Below are 13,759 nucleotides of genomic sequence, written 5' to 3' on the forward strand. Positions count from 1 at the left end.
CGCTATTATCGATTTGCCATAGGAACCGAATTAAAAGAATATAAAATATAGAAGTTTGAACGTTGCTGCCTGCATCTTTTAAAGATAATCAAACTCTCTCGCGTTCTATTTTCGCGTAGAATATTTATGCCCGTCCGCGCAACGATTAATTCGTCCAATTAGATGAAACATTCGATAGGAAGGGAGTTGGATCGCGTTTACTCGGCGACGTTTAAATCAACAAGTTGGCGCAGGGGGCTGTAAGTTATAGTAATTAACGCGCGGCAATAATGTTCGTCGGCTTCCTCCATTACCCCAGCGTGCTCGAGAGATTTAGGGTCGAGCATCGAGCGTCTAGACGTAGTGAGATAGCATGGCACCCCTCAGAGTCGTTAACTACGCCTTGAGATTTGCTTTTTTTCCTCGACCAGATGAGAGCCGCGTTCCCCTTGTCCGCATCCCTGCAGCGAATCGTACACCCTCGTATACACCAGGCGTGTGTTATGAGACTGGAATAAAAAGTAGGTTTTTTTCCTCCAACCTCGGATTCTTTTTGCTTCTCTTTTTCTTACCTAGTTCACTGCCTCCCCTATGGATCTGTCGAATTAACAAGTTTTTCGACAAGCAGCTTTTTTCAAACTACCTGTTCACCTTTACGAACGTCACGAACTACCTGTTTCGTCAACCTGTTGACGCGAACGATTTTTTTAGGAAGCTAAACGTTTCGTTTCTTTCTGTTGGGAAATTATTTTTTAAATAATTCTTTCTTCGTCTCTTTGTTCGCGAAGCATGAAATTATTTCCTTCTCTTTCCTCCGTTGTGAAATTTATTTATTTCCAAAGTGATTTTTGTTGTAGAATTATTAGCTTTTTTTTTTTTGTTTTATTGTATTGCTTGAAATGACATTTCTAATGGCTAGTGTTTATCGAAACAGCAATAACGTCGTTCGATATTTTCGGAATCTGGAAACTTGGGATATTACAGTGCAATGATATTAACACATAGAATTTTATATATTTCGCCATGATATAAATATTCATCTCTGCAAAATATTATTTTGTATTTACGTAGTTTCTTCTAACAATACTACCCGAGTTGTTTACATTGCCGAAAATTTATCTCGTTCTAATCACTGTAAAAAATGACAGGAATCGCCGATGCCAACTGTAACAGTGAACCTGCCAAAACAGCATTCACAGAGGGTGAAATTGCATTGCATTTAACGCGCTTACTAAACGCTTACTAACATTCTCCCTCGCGCTTCTAAATATAAATATAACAATATAATATTTCCAACAAATGAATATTCAGAAATATTATCATCGCTGACTAAATTATTTCTACGAATAAACCACCCCCTAGCTGTAACTCTACTATTAGGTTGGCAACTAAATGATTGCGGATTTTGTCAACAACACTTAACGACAAAATCCGCGATCACTTAGTTGCCAATAATAGCTAGCGTCTAATGGAAAATAGTAAAAATATCGTCTTTGGATATTTGGAAAATCTGACAAGCGAAGAACCGCACGAGCACAACGTTCTCCCTAAGGAACCTGTCCAGGTTGGAACGAGGGTTCCCGAAGGACGTGGCAAATCCCGTAGGGCCCACCACGATGCACCGCTTCGTGGGGTACCGTCTGCTGCCCTCGTCGAGGACAGGTACATCAGGGGTATTTGTTTTCACTTTGCGCTCTGCAGCTACATTCCGAGGCAGGTGAAGCGAGCGTGCTCGTCAAACCTGCAGAGAGAGAGAGAGAGAGAGAGAGAGAGAGAGGGAGCACGTACCTGGCGGCAGGAAATGATTTTACTTTCATGAAGACAGCCGTGCTTTTGCTCTTCTCGAGCTATGTTCTTCGCAGTCAGTTTTTTGTTTTGTTTTTTCTCTTGTTTGCGCGACCAGACATCTCTCGGTAAGTTCGTACACGAGAGGAGATTTTGCTTCGAGGCTCGATGAGAAAACAATTACAATCATAGTCCTGAATAAGTCCTCTTTCATTCTGTGTAATTTCAAGGTGCTTCGTAGTTCGTGTGGTCATCGTCGACCGCACGAAACCAAGTCATTTGTTTTCATTATTTGGTCGTACATGATTTTTCGAACGACTAAGATTCGTATATCGCGGTACAATTTTCATCTGACCGTGTTTCACGATTTGTATAATTTCAAGGTGACTTGTTGGTGTAAATTGTCTGTTTGCATGTTATTTATTATTATTATTATTAGCTCCAGTATCTGGCCGTATAAAATTGTTCGTACGACCGAGATTTATATTTATAAATCGAGACGAAATTGTTATCTGAACATGATTTTTCATTTTGTGTAATTTCAAACTGTTTTATTCTTCGTTTAAGCTTCTCATTTGCATGAAACGCAGTTATTCAATTTCAGTATTGCGTCGTACATAATTTTTTGAACGACTCAGAAGAAGCGTACTTTCTAGATATATGTTGATTGTATTTTATTAGTACAACTGTGGCCAAAGTGTATCGTATTCTGTATAATTTCAAGGTGTTTCGCTCTTCGTTTCAATCCGTGATTTGCATAAAGCGAAGTTTTCAGTGTTATCTTCGGCATTTGGTCGTATACAATTCCCTGAACGATAAAGATACGTAAAGGTACATTTCACGTGTGTTATGTTCCTATAAAAGTGTTTTACGATTGATCAAATATAATATATCAAGATATTAATACCAAGATACCAAGATATAATCAATAAGACTAATAGTCTTCTGTCATCCGAATTATCATCGCGTGAATACGTAATCCAATTTAATAAGCATTTCGTTGTGTTTTTAATAGCAACAGAAAATATTAGCGATGTCTAACAGTCACGTGCAGGGTCTACAAATTTTTATCTCGTACCTGCAAAAACATTTCGACACTAGAAAAATTACTTGGGTCGTTTTGATTCGTCAACGAATTGGAAAAAATTGTTATTTTCTGTAAAAAGAAAGTATAATTATTTACAATTTTCTGTATTTCCTTTAAAATGATACATCGTTTCCCAGATATCACAAAAACACATTTAAAATAGAAAGATCAGGAGGAAGGAAACTCGCTCTGGTTCCTTCCCTCCCAATTTCAAACAGAATTTTTTATCAGACTACCTCGATAACGTAATACCAGATAATTTAAGACCATCCCAATATATGGAAATATTTTACCAGTAGACTGTATAGGACGCATAAATACCGAACAAACTGTGGAATTACGCTCTACTAATTCCCAACTAACGTTCTAATCGCGCGTCGGATATACGTTCCACGTTACGTTAAACCGATAATCGAATGTCACACTTAATCCTGAAAAATTGTTCGCTTCGCCAAGCCTTATCTCACCAAGATCTTTTATAGCTTTTTCAATCGAACCGACGTCTGTTAATGGCCGTAACACATTTTCTCGAATTTTCAAATTCTGCCTGGCGTTTAAATGAAAAAAGATCGAGGAAACGGCTAATTTCCCGCGGTCTGTTGCGCGCGAGATGAGAAAACCGGTCGATGATACCTTCACAGATATACGCGACACTCGCCAGAATGTTTCGTTAGGAAGAATTTGAAATGCCGCACGTCAACCAGCATCCGTCTGTCCGAGTCGTGTTTCGCGGTCCTTGAAAAATCCAGCCTTCGTCCTCGTTATTCCTTCGGATGGGCCTTATAACCGGTTCCTAATACGGTCGTCGAATCCTAATCAATTCGAGGCCGCCCCTTTCACTCTGATTTAGAATCGCCAATTTAATTGCTCATACACGTACCTATGTGTACGTACACTCAGCCCCAAGAGTCTGAATGCAGCCCTTAAGTATAAAATATTATGGTAGGAACGCGTAGCTTTAAGAATTTCGCAGGTGAGATGTCTTTTCTTTTATTATTTAATTTCTACTTTGCAATTTGTCCAGCTGGACATTTGGTAAATTTTTCTAATTTAATTGTTAAATAACATGTGCATAGCTACCCCTAGCGGGATACCATCTTCAAAGTTTGACTATTTTATTTCTTTAGTTTCTTTCTTTTTTTTATTATTTAATTTGTACTTTACAATTTTTCCAGTTGCACATTTGGTAAATTTTTCTAATTTAATTGCTAAATAACATGTGGATGGTTATCCCCAGAGAGATACCATCCTCAGGTTTGATTTTTTATTTCTTTAGTTTTTTTGGTTTTTGTTTATAATTTAATTTGTACTTTACAATTTTTCCAGTTGCACATTTGGTAAATTTTTCTAATTTAATTGCTAAATAACATGTGGATGGTTATCCCCAGCGGGATACCATCTTCAGGTTTGACTATTTTATTTCTTTAGGGAGGTCAGTGGAGTGTTTTCAATGGTGAGATGTAAATTGCGTTATAATTTATTCACTTGGAATTTTATTAGAAAGAAAGAAATAAAAAGAATATAAAATACTGTGTTAGAAAAATTACATACGCCTATTATGTCTACACAAACATAATAGCTGGCATAAGCGTCAATAATACGTTGCTGTCTTCTTGGTATTTGGAGTTTTTATCGTTTCTTCTAAGTTTTAGAAATAAAAATTGTTTGATTGAAATTTGCATGCAAATTTCTGGTGCAATTTTGCTCCAAGACTTTTCTAAGTTAAACGTTTCAGTTTGATAATAATTGAATCGATACGTAAGTACAAGTAATTGTGCGAGCAAGTGAATTGTCAGTTTCTTTGATAAGTCAGATATACGAAATATAGACTTTCCTGGCTGACTGTAGATCCGTGCAAACGTGCCACGGAAAAGCATGCTCGAACTGGTTTCCGATAAACTGAATTTTAACGATTAATGGCAATGCGAGTTGACTCAGCCAGCAGTTTTCTTTCTCATCTTTGAATTAAATATTCGATGATTTATTAAAGCGCGATGAATTATTTAAGAGGTTTGTCTTTAATATTGAACGTTGGAAGGTCAACGATGACAGGTTTTATTAATAGTTTCTGGGAAGTTCGCATTATTCGTCCATAGCTTGCTACATAAAAATGATATTTTTAACTATGATGTACTTTATGGATATTATAAAGAACCATATATATAAAACTTGTATGACATTTTCGTTAGGTTTCAGAAAATGAAAGATAAGAAGAACTTTTCCACTGGATATGTTGCAACTTTTATGTTCCTCGGTCAATGATCTTTACCTTTTAAGTCACGTTTAAAGCTGCGTTAAAAAAACAGCCGTGAAATGATAGTTTCAGGTAGACAGAACTCGAAGGATCTCCTCATCTACGATTTTTGTTCGTCTAAATTTCTATTGAGATTATCCAACTATTTCGTGGCTTGGCGCATTATTTACAACGATCTTACGCTGACAAGCTCGTTACAAAAATTGTGTTCGCTACTAAAGCAGAACCACCGCCTTCACCCGAAGCGACAGAGCAATCAAAGAAACGCAACCTGAGAGAACGAAACGCAAACTAATCTATTCCTGCGTTTCGCCTTAAGCCATTATCTCGATACGCGGCGTCGATGCATGCAGAACCCAGTGATTTCAAGCTTATTATTTCAAATGTCCGCGAAAACGTCCGCGAACAGATACAATCGGTATTCAACGAATGGCGTTTTAATCAAGATCGTGTCACTTCTCTCGCCTAATGCCACCAGCAATGTCAAAAAACGTTGGTCGGACCAAACGTTTTATCTGATCGGTGTAGCGTTCTATCTACCATGGACATTTGCATAATCTAATATCTCATGGTCTGGCTAAACCCTAGAACGGAACTATATTCGTCTGGAGCTGTCGTTTCCTTCTTCAAAAAGATCATCCTTCACGCCTCGATCCGCGCAACCAGATATCGCAGAGGATTCGTACGAAAAAAATAACCAACCATTAAGATTTAGTTTTCTTTTTTCCGTAGGAAGAAGAATCTTCGACTTGTATGGCAGAAGCGTAACATTAGAACGAGCAGAATTAAGCAAATTTGTGAGCAGACGAAACAAGTTGTATTTGTAGAGTTGTGGAAATGCATAAACATCAGCGGTTTATATATCTGACATGGTGTGATAATTGGCGAAACCACATCTTTTTGCGTTGATCCTTTGCGAGTGTAACTCAGTTTTTATCTCAGCAGCTCCTTTGTCCAGTCCCACTCGACATTCTTTCATATCCAAATCAACAGATGTCCTAGAAAAGATCAATATCCTAAAGCAGGATTGCATGCTGGAAATTGTTTCGAGGTACATCATACACTTGAAAATTACAAAATACGACAATAGTGTGAATAAAACTGGCAATTTGAGTGAATTTCTATCTTCCTTTATTTATTTAAATTGTCTTATTTTTTGGTTAAAGTAAATTTCAAATGAAACGCTTAGAGGCGTTGGGAGCTGCTGGTAACGAAATTGAAGTAAAATTCCGAGTGCAAAGGGTTAATATCGATGTAATTCGTTACACAGTATCTGTACTACTGGAAGTTTCATTTATCGCGTTGAATATGAAATACTTTCCTCTTTTGCCATTACAACTCACAAAGAATATAATTCAGAGGTACAGAAATTCGTATAAAATATCCGAAGTAAAATACTCGCGACAATATTTAATATTTCGCATGCGTAACAAGCTTCCATTCCATTTCGTTTAGCTGTATTCAGAAAAAATACGAATTTGCATAAACATCCAGCGTCTAACCTGTCACCCATGCTGCGCTCGATCGAAAACGTAATTACAAATCCAGAACCGTTCTTCGATCCCTTACGTCCGGTAACCCCATAAAACTGGGAATTTGCATAAACACCCGCAGTCCTAGTTATGACGGTAGCTCGGTGAGTTACATCACCGGTGAGCGCAACCGGTCGAATCAGAGTTTCAACCTCATCTCGATATCCGTCTTGGGGCGGAGGTAGGCCGATATCGCGCCTTTTCACGGGTTTTTCATTAGCATATAAATAATGGCCAAGCAAAGGGCAGATGAGTGGTGTTCTCGCGGTCTTTCGTGTAGCCTGGCCTCGTCGTGTAAAGGGAGAGACGAGAGGGAAGCGAAGACGAAGAAGACGACTCGAAGAAGAAGCTCGGAGAAGTGGCTGGACTGAAACAGTAGTAGTGACCCCCGGGGCTGTGCAGCTCCAAACAAGAAGTCCCCTTTCTGACGTCACCGGCAGGTGCATCCAGAAGGCCATCCTTCTCTGCCCTTGGCTCAGCCTCTCCTTCTCACCTTCGTCTCGTTCTCTCTCGTTCCGCCCCTCGACTCGACCGGCCGTTGTCCTTCTCGCGCTCCACCGTGTAATCGTACTGATTTCATGATCGAGATACCAGGTTTCCCTCCACGGATTTGGTTACCTGCTTACATGACGCTCCCTGTTTACGTGTTTGTTTTACGGTGTAAAGAACGGACACTGGGCTCCCCTTGGCCGCTCGACACGCGGCTTCGGATTAAAATAGTAGTCCCTGTACCGGTCTACCATTAGATCTGATTTTCCTTTTCGTTGAATTTGTATTTTTGGTTGCACCGGTTTATTTAGCGCACGAATGTGCATGACTTGTTGTTTCTCCAGATAAAACGAGTTCTTGTTCTTTGGTTTTGTAATTTGATTTCTTCTAGTTTGGTTAATGCTCGAATACGTATGTGTTTTCCAAACGAATACATTGTTTTTCTGGTTTTTGACAGTGTCGTTTATTGCGAACGGTCGCTAGCGATTATTATTTATACTTGTTGCTATATTTATCGCAATAATCATTACGGTGCATTGCAGGTTCTGATAACAAGAGTACGATGAGAGAAGTAAGGGGAACGATGAATGACGAGGCCAGGTCAAATTGACCAAGGTCGTTGTAATCCCTCGAACTCGTCACATCTGTCTATTGTGATAAATTTGATTGGAAAATTGTTAAGTACGCGCTTACTCGAATTTCTCCGCTCCATTCCAACCGAAATGATTAAAAATCTACGTTTTTTCTTACTAAGTAAAGTTCGACGAAGAAGATTGAGCAATTGAAACGTAAAAGGAAGGAAATGAAATCATTTCAATGAAAATGTCTTATATCCAATATTTATATTTAAACGCGTGAGTCTTTAATATTCGTGTTAGAATTTTCAAAGCGCAACATCCCTCTTAGGCAAAAGGTGCGTTACCAGTCGAATCATTTCGATGATCGACTAAGTAATAATCTCGAGGGTAAGGTCAGGTGGAATCTTAATGGGTTCATTAAATTTCGATGACTTTGTACTTCTGTACTTTTACCTCGTGGTAAAAATCAAATTTGTTTTTTCTCTTTCTTTTTTTTCTCCAGAGCTGGAGCAGTAAGGCTCGAATCATGAAAGTCGTAACGATCTCTTACGAACGAACTACTTTTGATTATCATATACTACCAACAATGCAGCGCTTAATGATACGCTTATTTGTAAAAATGCGTAACTACTCGTATTATTAGTAGACGTAATACCATTCTATTATATTAAAAAAGAAACTCGTACATTTTTCAATCGCGATTATTATGGCGCAAAAATTGAATTACAAGTCGGCGAATATTAATTTCTTCGCGTATATCCCAGAACGCTATAATTTATGGTTTGTGTAAATTAAGTTTAGCTAAATATTTATCTCTCCCTTCCATATCCGTCGGTTTTCTTTCGAAGCAAATAACGTTCAACTTTTTACAACATACGCTTGAAAGCTCTGGCTTTCGGAGATTAAATAAAACGTTAACTTTCAGGAATTCCTTGCTAGACGTTTTATTGTTATTTATTCAGAAGATGAAGCTTCCGCTGCGTTCGGACCAAACGACTTAAATTCTTCACACGTTCCACTTCCCGTACATAATTTACCTTAGATATGATTCACTAAAGAATCGAAGTATGAAACGCCACATTTGTATCCACAGAATTTTATCGGGAAACAAACTCTGTTATCGAATTCCACGCGAATAATATTTACTCGCAGTTGCAGCGCCAAAATGACTGATTCGTTGGAAGCAAGCAGAGACGTATAGTTTCTGCGTGGTCGATTTCAGAAATATCTTGCGCTCGCGTTCGATCCAGTGAATAAGAAAGCGATCCAATTAACCTGACATAATAATTTTACTCGTCCACGTAATAATTATACTCGTGTAAAACTGATTTCGTATAATCGGTTACGTGCGAGAATAAATTGAGAATCGGAGATAAAAATTTTGTCGTCCAAGCTCTCCTCCCGGTGAAACTCGCATATGCAAATTTCCAAATGTTAAATCCTCAGAAACGTCCACGCTCTAACGTAATCTTGCGATTCTTCTTCGTCTCCGTCTAGTTTCCAGCTATCGAATCTTTGTTACTTCGATCGTGCCGCAAATTCCTGAACGCGACGTGCAATTTTTCAGAAAATACTCGATGTATTTTCGTGACCAAATATACGACAGCTCGGCAAATGGATAAACTGGAATGGAAAAAGAGAAAAAGAAGAAGAAGAAGAAGAAGAAGAAGGAGAAGAAGAGAGGGGAAACGCAGCACCACAAGTGGTACACGTCGTATCGATCAAAAAATTCGTCGTAATATTGTATCAGGAAGGGGAGCACGAAAAAACCAATGAAAGAAAACCGGAGACCGAAAGGGTAGGCAAAAAATGGTCCCCCGTTTTGCTCCGGGCGAAAAATAACCCGTAATACGGACTACCGTATTTCTTTTTTGTTTCTCGCTTCTACGACGCTGGTAATCGTTTTCGGCAGGTAGGCTACGGCCTTCTCAGATAGAGATCTTCGTAATTGGAATTTTATCTCTCTCCCCTTGACTTGGCCGCTGTAACGGGGTGAATTTATAGTAGCTCGACCATATTACGCTTTTTTCCTGCTTATTAAATATTTTTTTAAGGGTGCCGCTCTTTTGGTAGAAGTCTCGGCCATTAAGGCGGTTCCTTGCGCAATCCGACTGCGATTAGACGGATGGAGACTTCAACGCCTCGATTCTGTCCGCCGTTGATCTTTCCGATCGCAAAACCGTGTCTTGATCAGACGCTCGAATCAGAGTTTCGATTTTTACGATTTTTATTTTACGTTACGTTATTTTATGTTATGTTTTATGTTTTTAAGAAACTCTTGGTTCTTCCGGTTATTACTGTTATTAACAATTTTTTTTTATTACTATTATTTTACTTTAGCGATATTATTAACGATATTAATTTTTACTTTACGAATGGCCTAGTTTTATGACAGATTGTTTCTTCAAAGTTTGTTATAGATTGGACAGTGGCAGGCGGTGAGAACGTTCGACTTTCCTCGAGTACGTGCATCATCGGGTGAGTGACATAATCTTCTTTCAAACGTCTACACCTTTTAGAATCTACGAGGCGGACGAGTTTCGTACAATTTAACGGATTTAATTTGCGAACGATACGAAGTTGATCACATTATCGTAATAGCACGAAAGAAACGATTCTTCGTGTTTCTCACGACCATTCAAACTTCTAATTATTCGATCTGCCTGACTCGATCGTAGATATAATCGTACAATGCTACTCGTCGTCGGAGAACGACACAAAGATAAAACAAAAATTGGCGACCACGCTGAAACTCGATAGGAAAACTGCGAACAAACGTTCTTCATCGATAAAGATCGAACGGTTCCTCTAGTCATCCGCAGTTTTTCTTCGTGTCACTTTTCATATCCAAATCCTTCCTCTTCCACCGAACTGTGGCTGTCCAACGTAGAATTCTTTGTCCCCTGGACCTGTCCAGAGAATTTCCCGTGGCACAATAACAAGAACCGGCCATAGTGCTTCTCCAAACGGACCCTTTCTATCCCTTTGAAACTCTGGCAGCGGCACAGAGAAACAGGGGGATGTAATATTATTCAAAATCACGAAAATCTCCGATGGAATTTCGTTATTTTCCGAGCTATTCAGCCTCGTAGATGCATATCTTACACGCCATTGAATGGGCCACCGTACGGGGTAAGCGCGGCGTTTTGTTCGTGTTTCCCTTTCGAACCAGCTTCCTCCCCCGCGTACCGTTTCGTGGACCAAGACTCCAGGTAAAAAGGGTCAAAGCTGACACAAAGGGCACACGTGCATAGCTAGGTGTACATTTGGGCCCCTCTATTGGGCGCAATCGTGAAGGGGGAAATCGTGTTTCGATCGGGGTACGACGAATCGACTGGTTGAAAGAAGATTTCTTAGCTCGCCGACAAACGGTTTCACTGGTCGAAGCAAGAGGAACGCTTGTAGCAGCGTCTTTCTCTGTCACGAGATTACCTGCGTATCGTAGTTGGCTGTATGGCAAGTGGTGGAAAACTGCAAAGAAAAACTACCAAGAGTCGTGGATTTCGGTCTGGTTCAAGGGTTGCGCTTTCTTCTTGGATTTCTTCCTCTTTTCTGTCATCCAGAAAGACGCGATAAAGCCACGTAACCACGTGGTTCGTTGGCGCGAAGAAAATACGCTTTTCGCAGCTGCTGCCGACATGTGCAGCCTTTGCTCCTTCGTTTTGTGAAAAAGACCAGGTGCGATTACGCGACTGTTTGACTAAACGTGTCATACGGCTGCGATTGGAATATTTCATCAGCCTGATTGGAATATTCTTTCTTTCTTTATTTATTCCTCTTTTCGACTTGTCTATCCGATGCACTTGTCGCGTTGTTCTTGTGCCTAGAACGGTGATTCTTTTGTAGCGTCGTAACCCTTTCACAGGTGAACCCTTTCCCTTTGTGTCGCTGGCTGGTTTCCGCTAACCCTTTCGATCTCGGTTCAGGTAAAAGGGTTAAAGATTTGGGTTAGCAGATCGGTTCGAGCAGGTTAATCTCGTTAACGGTACGGGCAACGTAATATTGGGTTTGGTTGTGAAATATGCTTTTATCATTTTTTTCTATCGCGTCGAGAATATAAAAGAGGTGATTTATTTGACGTCTCTCGAGTTTTATCGCTTTTGTACCATCATCTTCGTGACTATGACATAAGAATTATTGCTTATAGTCGTATTGACCTTCGAAGTTTGTAGATTTTTTATTTCGAAGATTTTTTTAATTATGCCTAATTTTAATATTATACCTAATTAGAAAAACATCTCTTCTGATTTTGTAACGTGACTATATCGACACCGATCAAAAATCTTTTCACTTTTTTACCTGTTCTTTGATTCGTATCTGTTCGATTTCTAAAAGTAATGCCAGCCTCTAGTCGTCTCTGTATTCGATTAGACCGTCGATATCACGATACGCTTTAATGAATTTGATTCGAAAAATTCGCACGGAAGAAAAAACTTGCGAGGACACGAACGAGCCTTCGAAGAAGTCGTAGGATCACGCTCCTGCGTTCCGGCGCACGTGCATCGAAAAAACGGGTCCGTCGTTGCAGGTTCGAACCTGCACCAGGAAGAATACACTCGCTTTAAGTTGTTTCCTTTGAATGTCTGGACTTTACGCAATTCAGCGCGAAAACTACCTTCCCCAAGCGACAAAATAGCCAGACGTGTTCCAACTTGCTCCAGTTTGTACAAGAGATCTCTCTTTTCTTGAAAAGACCACCTCTGCTTCCTTTGAAGCGTGTCTCTTCCTTTTTTGCTAGGATAATAGATACTGTGCGGAAGACCATTATACAAATCACATAGAAAAACTTTCCAGCTGATCCGGGGAAAACTGATATCGCGGAGCTATAAATACGAAGAATCGAAAGAGTTATGGAACTTTTTAACGGGTTCTATTTAAGACATGGGCCGTGGAACTTTTTTAGAAAATGTTCTCACGATCTTATAAGAATGTCCAGGTGGACAAATTGTAAAGTACAAATTAAATAATAATAATAAAAAAAAAAATTGTATAAGTTCCGATGAGAACGGATAAAGAAACATTCTGGGGAACAAAAGTTTTAATTCGAATAGATTTTGCAAAATATGAAGATACAAGTTTTTCTATGAACAGGTATTTCGATATTAAAAAAGTTCTCGATTATCGTAAGAAATATCGGATACGTTACTGAATAGAGAAAATTATTTATGTTATAATTTTCGTAGCTTTTATTAATATCGTTAAATAAAGCTACCATCCAGTAATTTGGTATTTTTATTTATAATTATATGTACATTTTATTATTTACATTTACTATATGTGTATGTTATGTGATTATATTTTATTTGTTATCTAAATTTTTGTATAAGATAAAAGCTTTCCATGAGAACATTTTCCACAGAAGTTCTTAACGTAACGTTGTTTTCCATAAAAATTCCACCAGAACGAATGGATTTGTTAAATAGATAAGATCGAACAAAGTTGTTTTATGAACGACAGATGACCGTTTACCTGGTTGCCTGGTAAATTTCTTGACGTAACGTTGGTCTTTTAAAGATTAATCGATGGAAATCTGATAAAATACGACGCACGTAATTAATTTGAATCTCTTTAAAATTAACGAGATATATCAAATTTGTCGATAAAATTTCCAGTGGAACGCTTAAATACGTACGAAGAACGAAAGATTGCACGTAGGGAACTCGTTAAGAGGGAGCTCGTTAATTAGAACGTAAAATATATGCGTGGTAATAGGTCGATCGTAATTGCACGATGATTCCTTCTCTTTTCCGGTCATAAAAAAACCATTCGAATCGTATTGGTCGCGTAACTCACCCTAAATTGCACACCTGGCAAAGGGTTAATGCGAATTGGCAAGTGGGTTAGTGGGTGAACCATCCGAGAACTTAAATATTCGTTTTTATATTCCGGAACGGAGCAAGTTCGAACACGTTTCTCTGCCAGCAGGGGCAGTTAAAAAGTGAATTGTACGCCGATTGCAGGTTCGAACCTGCACGAAGAAAAGCAGGTCGACGGGGCTTTTTTCCTTTACACAATCTTCCGCATTCACACGCATTTATGCAGCGCGGAACAGAAA

General features: G+C 39.0%; 1 protein-coding gene across 9 annotated transcripts in view; it reads left to right on the top strand.

Moving 5' to 3' along the window:
* Positions 1 to 13,759, top strand: part of LOC117154994 (tubulin monoglutamylase TTLL4) — a 237,644-nt gene that overhangs the window by 57,797 nt on the left and 166,088 nt on the right. For 7 of the 9 annotated variants that reach the window (XM_033330516.2, XM_076623108.1, XM_033330509.2 and 4 more), the window contains one exon: positions 10,115 to 10,182. The exons of the other annotated variants lie outside the window; for them this stretch is intronic. The gene's annotated coding sequence lies outside the window, so the exon portion shown is untranslated. The remainder of the gene's footprint in view (positions 1 to 10,114; positions 10,183 to 13,759) is intronic. 9 annotated transcript variants of the gene reach the window in all.

Source organism: Bombus vancouverensis, chromosome 12 (assembly GCF_051014615.1).
Source record: "Bombus vancouverensis nearcticus chromosome 12, iyBomVanc1_principal, whole genome shotgun sequence".
In the NCBI taxonomy this organism is placed as follows: domain Eukaryota; kingdom Metazoa; phylum Arthropoda; class Insecta; order Hymenoptera; family Apidae; genus Bombus; species Bombus vancouverensis.